We start from the raw sequence: 12,726 nt of genomic DNA, 5'->3' as shown, positions 1-12,726 counted from the left end.
CCCCCAAGTCCCTCTGATTGTCCCTTCTCAATGCCTCTCTATCTGTCTATTTTGTCTATCATCTCTCTGTTTTGTCTCCACCATGAATACTCATTAGACGCCCTCGTCTTGTCTGGATTCCCACTGATGTCCTTGCTTGGCTGACTTCATCAGCCTTCTAACCGGTCTCCCTGTCTGTGGGTGTGACCCCTCCCATCCATTCTCCACACAGCAGCAAAAGGGATTCCTTAAAAACGCACATCAGATGACAACGCTCCAAGTGTCTCCACCAATTTTAGAAGGACCAGCATCATCAGCGCTGTCTCTTTGTCCGGACTCCTGTTGAGGCACTCTACTCTTTCCTCTGGCCACACCTTAATTTAGCCAGACAATTCGGGTCTCCCGCCTGGCACCAGCCAACACTTTGCCTCGTGCGCGTGTTTTCCAGTTCTCCTGGTCCCCATGTATGGAAACCTCGCTGACTCCCAGACAGATCAGGCTCCACTATGTGCTCTGGTCCTTATCACATTTGTGTAATGATTAGTCAACGTCTGCCTCTCCCCTGGATGGCAAGCTTTTGGCAGGGGGGAGGGCAGGGCAATGTCAGTTTTGTTCCGTCTTACTGACTTAAATGTGGCTTCCACACGGTGAATACTCACTAGACACTTATTCAATAATTTAGTGAACTAGTTCACGAGAAACAGTGGAGCTCTCACATGAAAGGGCTCTCACCCTGCCCTGTCCATTGCTCCCCTCTGCCCCATTCTTAGAACAGGAATATCCAAAAAATAAGCAAGCCTGGGAGCAAATAGAAACTAAGAGGAAGACCACTTGGCTGGTTCCCAGGGCTCTGCTGTGGATGGTCCTACCTCACACTCACTTCTGGAGGAGAAACCAGCTTCTGGGGGGAAGGGAGGGGCTCTCCAAGCAGGAGTTGAAAGGACCAGAGCGCCCCCACCCTCACTTCTGGTCACTAGCACGGGGACCAGCCTGCTCACCAACCTCCTGGCAGCTTTAGACAACGCCTGGCAGCTTTGGACAACGCCTGACCCCTTTAGAAGGGCTTTTCCCCTTTCAAGTTGTGTGTGTTCTCATTTTGAAGTATTAATAAAGTCAGCAAGATAAAAAGGTGGCCTCCAGCTCTTTGAGGAAGAAAGGCAACTGAAGGAACGAACACGTTCAAAGAATTAATGTAAACAGAGAAAAGCAAGGATGTGGACACGAAGAACAGCGTCCTTTGTCTCCAAACCCCGCAGAGGGGAGGCTAACGGCCGGTTCGCGGCAGAGTCTAGACACTCACTGAGTGATTCTCAGTCACCACTTCCTGTCCCTCAGTCATTCCCACAGAGGCTGAACACCAGGTTATACGTGACTCAGATCCACCATTAGCTGTAAGTGACAGCCCACACTTAGAGGGCCTGAAATAATTTAGAAAAAGTAAAAGCTCATGGTCAGCGCAGGGGAAGCTCTCTGACAGCAGGAAGGGGGAGGAGCCACGTCCCTCACACCCAGGAAGCACCCACCCAGGAAGATCCGAAATGCAGAACCGCATCGACTGGAAGCTGCCCGTCAGCCAGCCTGCAGGAGACCCGGAGCCACGCGCTGCCCCTCGGCGGCATGTGGCGGCCCTCCCAGCAGCTGCAGACGAGGGTGCCCACGGCGGGGAGCAGCGCAGCTGTCTGACAGCCGCTCAGGAAGTCAGAGTCTGAGCGAGCCTGCCGCCCGCCCCACCCCTCAGGCCTCAGCAAGGGCCGGGGAACTCACCCGGGGCGCAGCCGCGCTGGGGGGCCCTCGGGGCGTCCGGCGGGCGGGCTGGAGGTGGCGGCTCAGTCCTGCTTCATGGCTGTGCTTCTTTCTAGCTGCGGCCACCAGACCCGCTTCTGAAGGCCGCTGTGAGCGCGGCCCCACCGAGCGACCCCGCGGGTAGACAGCCAGTGGCGAGCCTCTGTGTCTTTTTCCTTCCGGTTGCTGAGAAGTGATGTTGTCTCAGTTCATTTCCTTTCTCGGCGCCTTTTTTTTTTTTTTTCTCTCTCCTCTCCTCTGGCGGACCTCCTGATACACTGAGTTGGTTGTATAGTGACAGGTGAGCCATCTAGTCCTGATCTACACTGTTCGCTGTTTTGAGAAAGAGAGGTGATCTTTAGGTCATTGGTGCCATGAAATTCTGTGGAATATCCTTTCTATGTGGCACAAGCACCTTCTTAGGCTGCACTGAGGCAAAAATTAGGCTATTTGAGACCTATTAATTTAGGATTTTGCAGTTTTATCAGCTCAATATGTTCTGTTGTTCAGTTGCTAAGTCATGTCCAACTATTTGTGACCCCGTGGACTGCAGCACACCAGGCTTCCCTGTCCTTCACTGTCTTCTGGAGTTTGCTCAAACTCATGTCCATCAAGTCGGTGATGCTATCCAACCATTTCATCCTCGGTCGCCCCCTTCTCCTTCTGCCTTCAGTCTTTCCCAACATCTGGGTCTTTTCCAATGGGTTGACTCTCTGCATCAGGTGGCCAAAGTGTTGGAGCTTTGCTTCAGCATCAGTCCTTCCAATGACTATTCAGGGTTGATTACCTTTAGGATTGACTGGTTTAATTTCCTTGCTGTCCAAGAGACTCTCAAGAGTCTTCTCCAGCATCACAGTTTGAAAGCATCAATTCATCAATATGTTCTAAAGAGTTCTATTATAAATTGACCTGAAACATCCTTTCACTGGACAAGTATTTTACTGAACCTGTACTCTGTGCTGGGGTCTAGGTACCAAACAGACCATTCCTATTTACCATGTGATACACCCCAGATGGCTTGACAGTAAAGAATCTGCCTGTCGATGAAGGAGATGCAGGTTTAATCCCTGGGTTGGAAAGATTCCCCTGGAGAAGGAAATGGCAACCCACTCCAGTATTCTTGCCTGGAAAATCCCATGAAGAGAGGAGCCTTGCGGGCTACAGTTCATGGAGTGGCAAGAGTCTGACACAACGAAGTGACTGAACACACAGAAAGCTAGATCTGATCATGTGAAAGGGAATTTGAAAGTATTCCATCCCCAATCTGGGTCTTTTCCCAGCTGGGCATCAAAGCGATAGACAAGGGGACATGCTCTGAGACTCACCACCTGGATTTGAATCTTGACTTTACTCTTCAAACACTTTTGATCTTTCTGTGCCTTGACTCCCTCATTTGTAAAATGGAAATAACCAAAGGACTGCTGTGAGAATTGAAGGAGTTAGTATACGCAGAGTATTCAAGGGGCACCTGGCATAATAAATAAGTAAGCAGCGTTCTGTGTGCTTACCATTATTAATTAGTGGCAAATTATATATAAGTGCAGTCCTTTACTTTTCTCCTTTTTTTCCCCACTTCCCACCCCTTGCTGGTGCCTAGCAGATGACTTGGTGGCACAGAGGATTGAAAGAGGAGAGGGAAATGGTTTGAATAATCGAAACTCTGAAATGATCATGGTGTCTGTTGTTTCTGCTCCTGCCTGCTCCATCTCCCTGGCAAGGACAGGGCTGTCCTTGACCTTCCCCTCATCTTCACACTCTGCTCATGGCTCCTATTGTCTAGTGTACTCTTGTGACTTCTGTTTTGTTCTTGTTTTGTTTCAATTTCTTGTACTACTTCTCTGAAACTCAGATCCATGTCATTTATTTGTAAACGTTGAGCTGGCCTGAATCAGGATAAGGAATCCCCTGCTCATAAGCGGATGCTACGTTTAAGCAGAGAAATACTCAGCTCAATGCCTTATCCAACTGGGACTTAGAAACACAGCAACAAGAAGAAGGTCTCTATTAATCTTTATAAGTGTACATATCAGCATTAATTTTTATATATTTTAGCGGTCTTCATGGTACAAATATCATTAAGTTACTCCATTTTTTTTTCCCTCTCTCTTTCCTTAAAAAAAATATTCTTGAGTATGTGCTATATATCGGGACCTGCTCCAGATTTGAGGTAGAATTATTCTACACTTATTATTGTAAGTGTAGAGTTTTCATAACAAATTAATAGAGGAAGAGGAGAAGCAGAGACAGCAAATAATTTTTTCCAAATGCTTCTCCATGCATTTCCCATATCATTAAAGTACGTTATCAATAAATAGTATTTTCTGTAGTAGATGTCCATGCCATGTAAATTCAAATGCTAAATCTTAGGAAAATGCTTTCCAGTTATAAAATATATAACCCAAAGATTAATGCCATTGAGTTGTTTCTGTAAGTCAGTGACACCTTAGATATACTAAGACAAAACTAAGCTTCGGCTTCTTTTAAATAAAGTCCTTGAGTTTGGCGACTTGACTATCCTTAAGTCTGTTATTTCATCTGCATCCGCAGGGTTTCTTTTCCCACTCTGAGCTGCCTGACCCCCCACTGCTGAGCTCCGCAGGACACAGAGAAGTCACATCTGTCAAGGCAAACCAAGGAGCTCCAACTTTGTCCAAAGACAGATCAGCTTTGTTTTAGAAAAACATGCTAAATGATTTTCCTACTTGAAAAGATAGAAGTTTTCTATGTCTGTTTTCCTACTTACAGTCTTAGACTGTCTTCTTCTTTTTTTCATTTGTTTTCCTCTGTTTTGATTAGTGGCAGGTTATGCCACATGTCAAAATTTTGACAAACCACAGATGGCTGTGGAAAAAAACAAACAAGTGTTATTTCTAATCACTGTATCCAGTGAAGACTGTGTTTACATTTTCCTCTTAATGTAAACAGTCTTCTTGGCTGCTTTAATTAGCTTCTTCGTGCCATCTCGGCTGGAATCTCAGCGCCATAGAATGGTTTATAACTACCTGTTAGGCAGTAGCCAACCTCCTGGCAACTGTTTTGAATCTGTCATGGATGTCTGGTCCAAGGAGGATGAAAAGTTTAAAAAAATCTATGGTCAAGATGTGCCTCAGTGTGTGTGCGTGTGTGTCTGTCTGTGTGTGTATTTATGATTCCATTGGCTTGACTCATTTCCCTCCTTGAAATAACACAGTATTAGCCATGGGGAGTCAGCTGCCCACTGAGGAATTTAAATGAATATGCTCAGGAGTTGGTTTGGCAGGTTTTATGAGCAGAGTTGTCTAGTATTAGAATGTATGCCTCCTCCCTTCTTGGGACTGGGGGTTGGTCTTGTGGTTTTCATTTTCAGATGAAGAAATCAGACCTCAGAAGGATTCAGCTCATTTGTCCATTCAGTAACTATGGTGGACCTGCAAGCTCCCCCGAGTGCCCCTGCACCTGACTGATGCGTCGGTTCCCAAGACACAGGGCCTGTCCTCAGAAAACTCGTAGCAGAGTGGGGCTATTAGTGAGATCACTATTCCCATTAATTGGTTCACTCACAATATTAAAAGCATTTATGGAACGAGTGCTATGATAAATAAAAAATGAATGAAAATCCGCTCCTTCCCGAAGAGAAATTTCAGTTTAGTAGGTATGATGTACTCAGTCCAGTATTCTTGCTTGGAGGATTCCATGGACAGAGGAGCCTGGTGGGCTACAGTCTATACAGTCACAAAGAGTCAGACACCTTCCTTCACTTTTAGGACCAAAATGAACCTTATTCACCTTCCTCTTTTGTTCTCTTGGTGCTCACAACTCTCTTTTTCTGTCTCCTGTAACAGGACATTTTTGTCTTCCATGTCTTCTACTCTGCCGGTCCATCAGCCAAGCCCTGGCGTGTGGCACTCTTATGCGACCAGAACCCCACAGAAAGCTATTTCAGCAATCCATTAGTGTTGATTTCCTTGTTTTTGTTCTTCTGGGTGTTCACCCACTTCCAGCCCCAGGTGGAAGTTCAATCTCCTTAATTTCTCTCATACTTCAGAGCTACCCAGACTCGCTGGGGCAGGTTAACAAAGACCACATTGTTTCTGGCAAATTCTCTCCTAATAACCTCAATCGAGGCCCTTCTACAGCTCATGAACCTTCCTACCCATCTCCTCCTATCCGTCATGTCTTCTTCCCAAGCTTTCCTCACTCTCCAGAGCTCTGAGCCCTACCCTTAGCTCATGCCTTGCGCGGGTGAGATGCCGCTGCGAGCTCTCTCATTATCCCTCATGATCTCTGCAGAACCTCATTCCTTCACCCATACAGCTTCTCATCCTCAGCTCATCCTTCCATCCTTTGAATTCTGCTTTCAAGCATTCTCACTGGATTAATAAAAATGTTTATCATTAGGATAGAAAATGACATTTTCAGAGACGAAACCATTGTTTTGGCTCACAGAACAGTTGTTTGAAGAAACATAGGTCCCACGAAGAGCAAAAGGAAGGAAGGCTGAATTCTTTTTAAGAGAGAACTGATGACAAACACAAAAGATTCTGATTTGTTGGAGGCATTCGTTGTGTTTAAGCACCTGGCAAACACCAACCTTTCTCCAAGACTGACAACTTAGTCCCCTACTCCTCTACTGGATGATAACCACCTAGGACTTTCCAAAAAATAATGAGGAAAATTGTGTTAGTGCTGATTTTGCCATAATTTTTAAATTAATTTTAAAAACATACAATTAGGACTTCCCTGGTGGCTCAGATGGTAGGGAATCTACCTGCAGTGCAGGAGACCTGGGTTCTATACCTGGGTTGGGAAGATCCCCTGGAGGAGGGCATGGCAACCCACTCTAGTATTCTTGCCTGGAGAATCCCATGGACAGAGGAGCCTGGCGGAGGAGCCAATGCAGGGCTTAGTTGCTGGTCTGGGAGGATTCCGCATGCCGAGGAGCAACTAAGCCCAATGCATCACAACTACTGAGCCCGCGTGCTGCAACTACTGAAGCCCACGTGCTTAGAGCCTGTGCTCCGCAACAAGAGAAGCCATCGCAGAGGAGGCAACACACCGCAAAGAGAAGCAAGCCCATGACCGCAGCGAAGAGCAGCCCCTGTTCTCTGCAACTGGAGAAAGCTCACACAGCCAAGAAAACACTGTGCCGCTAAAAATTAAAAAAAAAAAAAACCAACAAAAATAAAAAATAACTGAAATTAGGGCTGATGGTTGGAAAGCATTTTAATTTTACCTGCAATGTTAGGGTATTTTTTTTTTTTTTACAAATCAATGTAAAATATGCAACTAATACATTGAGATTGTAAAAAACTAACCTTGCAGGTAAAACGAAAATGCTTTCTGACCATCAGCCCTCATTTCAGTTCCCTGTTCGGCTTTGCCCACAGGGAACCCTTGCTATCTGTTCAGTGTGTGTTCTTCCAAGACATTTGTGTGCCAGGCGTTTGTGTGAATATACGTAACCACTCTCAGATTGCAATGTGCATGTGTGCAACCTCACCCTTGAGCGTGCTCTTCTACACAAACAGAACACAAGACTGAAACTGTCGCATTAAGCTCAGTTTCTGAAGGAACTCGACAAACTGCTCTTCTGGTTTCACATGAAATAGGACTTTGAAAACAACATCTTATTCGTGAGAATATACGGAATAAAATTACACTGCTGTCTTCAATGCCTGAAGAGGTTAGACTGCTCTGTCTATCCGACTTTGGATCATTTGTTTTCTAAGTACACAGAAAGGTGGGTTTAGGTCCAACTGGTTTGCCCCTCAGTAGAGATTCCCAGATCAGATACCAAAGGTTGATCAGTCATTTGATAAAGTGATTTTTCTGGATTTTCCTTTCTGCTTACACAATCACTTAACCAAAAAATCAAGTCCAATCATGCAACTCTTGAGGCAGGTCTGCTGCCCTGACCACGACCCAGTCCCAGGGAGGGACTACCGTGTGTTAAGATCATTTACGGACTCTTTTCTCTACAATGGCTGGTTCTTTTTCTTTCCTTTTCCTTGAACATTTCCTTCTTCTAACTCTAGAGCAGCCTCTATGCCACCGTCCCATACTGAGACAATCCTACTCTGAAGACTTAGAAATATTTTTTACTTATTCCTGGTGCTTAAGACACTAGCATGTCTGTTTGTTTTCCCCTTTAGTTTTTACATAATTATTTTACTCTAAGACAATAGAAATTCTGAGAAGAAATCCACCTCATCCCTCCTCTATCTTTACCACCACTTTTCCTATCTTATCAGCACAAGCCTTGTGCCCACTGTCTCGTAGGGACCCTAATACTTACTGCCTTCTTAATACTATTCTTCTTATGGGGTATCCTTCCTTTGACGCTTAGCTTTCCTGAAAGAGTCGTCTACCCTGCATGCCTTCACTCCCACATGGTCCAAGCCCTTCATCCTCACCGCCTTCCTGCCATCCTGCCCTCTGCATGCAATAAGTCCCTGCAACCGTCATCCATGGCATCCTTGAGGGTGAAACCCGAAGCCATCACGACGACTTGCCTCTGCTGCATTCACAATGGTCCATCACCTCTCTCCCCTCAGACCCTCTAGCAGGGGGACCCTGGTCATCTCGGTTTACCTCCTTCACGGTTCAGCACACCTCCTCTGCTTATTGCTGCCGAGGTCTCACCACTGGGCCTCACACGTTGTTTTCACTCTGCTTCTCTCTGGATGGGTTCCTCTGCTCCCACGTAGATCTGGGGCAAGCCTTCTGCCCCCGACTCTCCATGAATGTGGTGGGGCAACTAAGCCCACGTGCTGCAATTAAAACCTGTGCAGCCAAAAACCCAAAACACAACAAGCAAAAAACCGAGAAAAAATACCTCCACCAACTCCCTGTTGCTTACACAATAAAATGAAATGACTTGGTTGGTGAGTCGAGACCCATGCGCTCTTCTCAGATTCTCTCCTGTTATCCGCACCCAGAGTCACGCTCACTGCTCACTCTTCCCTCTAGTTCACGTCTCCTCATGACTTGGGGCTTGTAAAACCTGCCCCCCACCCAGAATGCTCTTCCTCCTTCTCTTTTCATCAACATCCTTCAGGACTGCTCCTCCCCGGACAGAGAATCTTTCCCCCATTCACTGACCCTAAAACTACTATTATTATGCTCATCATGGGCTTCCCTAGTGGCTCAGAGGTTAAAGCATCTGCCTCCAATGTGGGAGACCTGGGCTCGATCCCTGGGTCGGGAAGATCCCCTGGAGAAGGAAATGGTAACCCACTCCAGTATTCTTGCCTGGAGAATCCCATGGACGGAGGAGCCTGGTAGGCTATAGTCCTCGGGGTCACAGAGTCAGAAACGACTGAGCGACTTCACTTTCTTTCTTTCTATGCTCATCACATAGGATCACCATAGTGCGCCTGCCTCCTTGGACTTCCAGGCTCCCAATGGTGAAGAACTGTGGCTTATTCATTTTGGAGACCAAACCAAACATTTTGCAAAGTGGTCTGTAGAGGTCTTGCATCAGAATCACCCACCAGCTGGTTAAATATAGATTCCCCGGGCCCCATCCTTGACTTGCTGAATCAGTTTCTCTGGAGAGTGGAACCCTCCCAGGTAATTCTTATGCACATGGGCATTTGGGGACAGGGTTACAATATCCAACAAACATCTGACGAATAAAGATGTGATGAAAAGACCTAAGATGTCTACTCCTGAAATCTGCTCTATTTCCTTCATTCCTCTGGGGTGTATTTTGGCTGGAGGCCTGTCCAGGGAATTTGGCTCAGCCAGGGATCAAAGTGACCTAATGGGAACAGCTTTGCATTATTTTCTAATCAAGTCATGCAAAGCACCTATTGTCCTGTCCAAATGCCAAATTAGGTTTAGGGCCATTCAAAGCCCTGAAGATGGTTAGTCGTGATAAGGATTGAGAAATTCTTGCTCAAGTGAGAACTGGTATTGCGGGGGTGCTCTGCATTTTTAGCTCACCAAAGCCAAGTTCCTTTGCTTAAGTGGGTCACAAGTACCTTCCAAGGAGTCTCACTGTCTCATTTGCTGCACTGGTAACTCTAATACCAGTTAATAGTCCTCCCTTGTAGACACTGGGTAGGTTGTGAATGAGCCTAAGAGTTTTTAGACTTCAGGTGAGGCTGATGGATTGTGAAATCACAGAGTCTCCTTTTAAATTTCTTTAGTAGATTTTGAGCCCTATCAACATGACCTTGAGCTCTGCCACAATGCACTACACCAGGCCTAACAAAGACCAAAGTATATGCATGATCTAAATGAGTACACAAAATACCCTCAACAAATGTTTGCTGAACTTACTATTTACCAAATAAATCTTACTAAAAGTATACAAAATAATTTCTTTATAACACAAGGAATATATACTCATTTTTGAACACAGAAGAAGTAAATAATTCAAAAAGGCGACATAACCAGTGTTACACTGGAATGTGTAATTCTTTTAAATGTTTTCCATATATATGTAGGGCAATATTATAGTGTATTAGTTTATTAATTACTGTTGTTTTAACAAATTACCACAAAATTAATTGCTTAAGACAAAAACACATTTATTATCTTCTGGAGGTTAGAAGTTCAACACAGGTCTCCTGGGCTAGTCATCATGTTGGCAGGGCTGTATTCTTTTGGAAGGTTTAGGGGAGAGTCTGTTTCCTTGCCTTTTTCTGCTTCTAGAAGTTGCCCATATTCCTTGGCCCCTTCTTCCATCTTCAAAGCCAGTAACGTTGAATCTCTGTAACTGTTCTATAGTTACCTCTTCCCTGACCTCAGCTGGGAAAAGTTCTCCTATTTGATTTTAAGGACTCATGTGACTAGCTTGGACTCTCATGAATAATACAGGAGTACGATTCAAGCTCAGACTCACAAAATCCCTTTTGCCATGTAAAGTAAAATAGGGCTTCCTGGATGGCTCAGTGGTAAAGAATCTGCCTGCCAAAGCAGGAGACATGAGTTTGACCCCTGGGTCAGGAAGATCCCTTGGAGGAGGAAATGGCAACCCACTCCAATATTCTTGTCTGGGCAATACCATGGACAGAAGAGCCTGGCGGGCTACAGTCCATAGAGTTGCAAAGAATTGGACATGACTTAGCGACTAAACAACAATAACAACAAAGGAACCTATTCTTAGGTTCCTAGAATTAGGACAGGGACATGTTGGGGGCCATTCACACATTGAGAATGGACATCTAATGTTCAAGGAGGTTACCCAAGATCACCAAGTTTGTAAATATTAAATAGTAGTTAAATTTTTTCAGATGGCAAGAGTTTGACACAATCAGATTTTCAGTGAATGAAGATGTATGATAAAGGCACACAAGGAAGTACAGTAGAGTCTGCATAAACGTGGGACGAGCCTCCCAGGAACTGGTACTTTGTCCTCAGTCTACAGACACCAGGATCTCACCGACACCCGGCCACAGCTGCCCACAGCACCGCAGGAAGCCACTGCCTGTTTCTGGGCCTTGACACTTCTTACACCCTGTTGAGCCTCCCCCAGTGCCCCTCTCAGCTTCTTAATCTTAAATTCTACGGATTCATGGCTTTAGCCCACTGCCTCCTCTCCAAGAATCTCTTGGTTTTTGAACCCTTCTGTCACTTGTATTTCTGTGTTTCACCTTCCTGCTTCCTAAGAGAAAAGATCTGATGGAGTCCGTTGGTCACTACAGGACCCTGGACATCCCTGTCCCATAAAGGGCTCCCTTTGGCTGCTGGTCAGCTTATGGATGGCCATCTTCAAAACTGCCCCCTCCTATTTCCATCAGCCAGGATGACAGGGTCAAATGTGATGATTTGTATGTATGTAAGGAATCACCTTGGGTCCCTTCTTTCAGAATAGGGCCATGAGCAAGTGGTCACAGAGAGACTTTTCTCCAAAGCCAAGGCTGGAATATCTTCCTTGTGGACCCCTGGGGACAGTGAATGAATGCTGGGTACATGGAATAAATCTTGCTGAATGAAAGCGTGTAAGCAGGGGCTGAACAAGGCGAAGAGAACAGTGCCCAGAACTAATACTGAATATGGACATTTCAAAAACGATTTGGGTAATTGCTTTCAGTTCTTTAAGGTCCTAATTGCTGATCTTCGACAAAGAGGCCACACAGGCTTATGAAAGTTCTAAAACTGTATCATATTTATCAGTCACCGGACCTCAAGTTGCTCCCACAAACCACATAGGGCCTTGCGAAATAAGGCTTTGGAAAGGGGACCCTGAAGTTTCTAAATTTTCACCCTTTTGTTTCTCCATCTGCATTTGCTCTGAAAGGGGAAAGTGATCTCATTAATTTGGAAAGAATGAGTCGAAACAAGTTTCAGAAGGAGAAAACTTCTCTTGGGCGTGCCGAAGCCTGCCACCACTACCCCCCTTCCTCATGGAAGAATGCTGCTGCGGAAGTTTCAACGGAGAGTTTCCACAAAAATGTGTGCTGTGGTCACAGCTCAGAGATGCCAACACAAATCTCAAACACGGCCACCTCCTGACGGAGAATACAGCCTAGGCTGCCCTTTAGTCTGGACCTCGATAACCAGGGACAGAAACTAATTTCAAATTTCAATGAATTACATGTGAGGAAACGGCCATCTGACAGAGGTCTTAGCATAAATACTTTCCCCTGGTGACAGGCCTTGGGATGTCACCATGTTACACACAAGCAGGGCTTTTTCTACGTGGTTTGCTCTTTTTCCTCTCCTCTTGCGCTTTTAGAGAGAATGCCAGTGGCATGTTGTCACCTCAGTTTTCTGTACCCCATAATAATTCATTGAATTCATTCATCTTTACTCTGAAGCACACAACATTCTTCACGCAGGCAAACAAAACATATTTTTTTTTTTTTTGAGCAATTACCACTGTGTTAGGATCTGGGGATAAACCAGTGAGTAAATATATACTCAATATGTTGTGTATATTGTTTGCTTTGTCTACAAATAATGTAAAGATAGAACTTAAATTGGCTTGAAACAATAAATGCTTGTTACCTCCCTAAGCAAGAAATCTGGGGGTAG

The 12,726-nt window shown here is 45.3% G+C and overlaps 1 protein-coding gene across 1 annotated transcript in view; it reads right to left on the bottom strand.

Annotated features, from left to right (window-relative positions):
• The window catches only part of NEDD9 (neural precursor cell expressed, developmentally down-regulated 9), a 187,086-nt gene extending 185,167 nt beyond the window's left edge, over positions 1-1,919 (bottom strand). Inside the window, exon 1 of the mRNA XM_043908549.1 lies at positions 1,744-1,919. The gene's annotated coding sequence lies outside the window, so the exon portion shown is untranslated. The remainder of the gene's footprint in view (positions 1-1,743) is intronic.
• Positions 1,920-12,726: the final 10,807 nt, after the last annotated feature.

This window comes from Cervus elaphus, chromosome 7, assembly GCF_910594005.1.
Source record: "Cervus elaphus chromosome 7, mCerEla1.1, whole genome shotgun sequence".
Lineage (NCBI taxonomy): Eukaryota > Metazoa > Chordata > Mammalia > Artiodactyla > Cervidae > Cervus > Cervus elaphus.
This window is presented reverse-complemented; position numbering and strand designations above follow the sequence as displayed.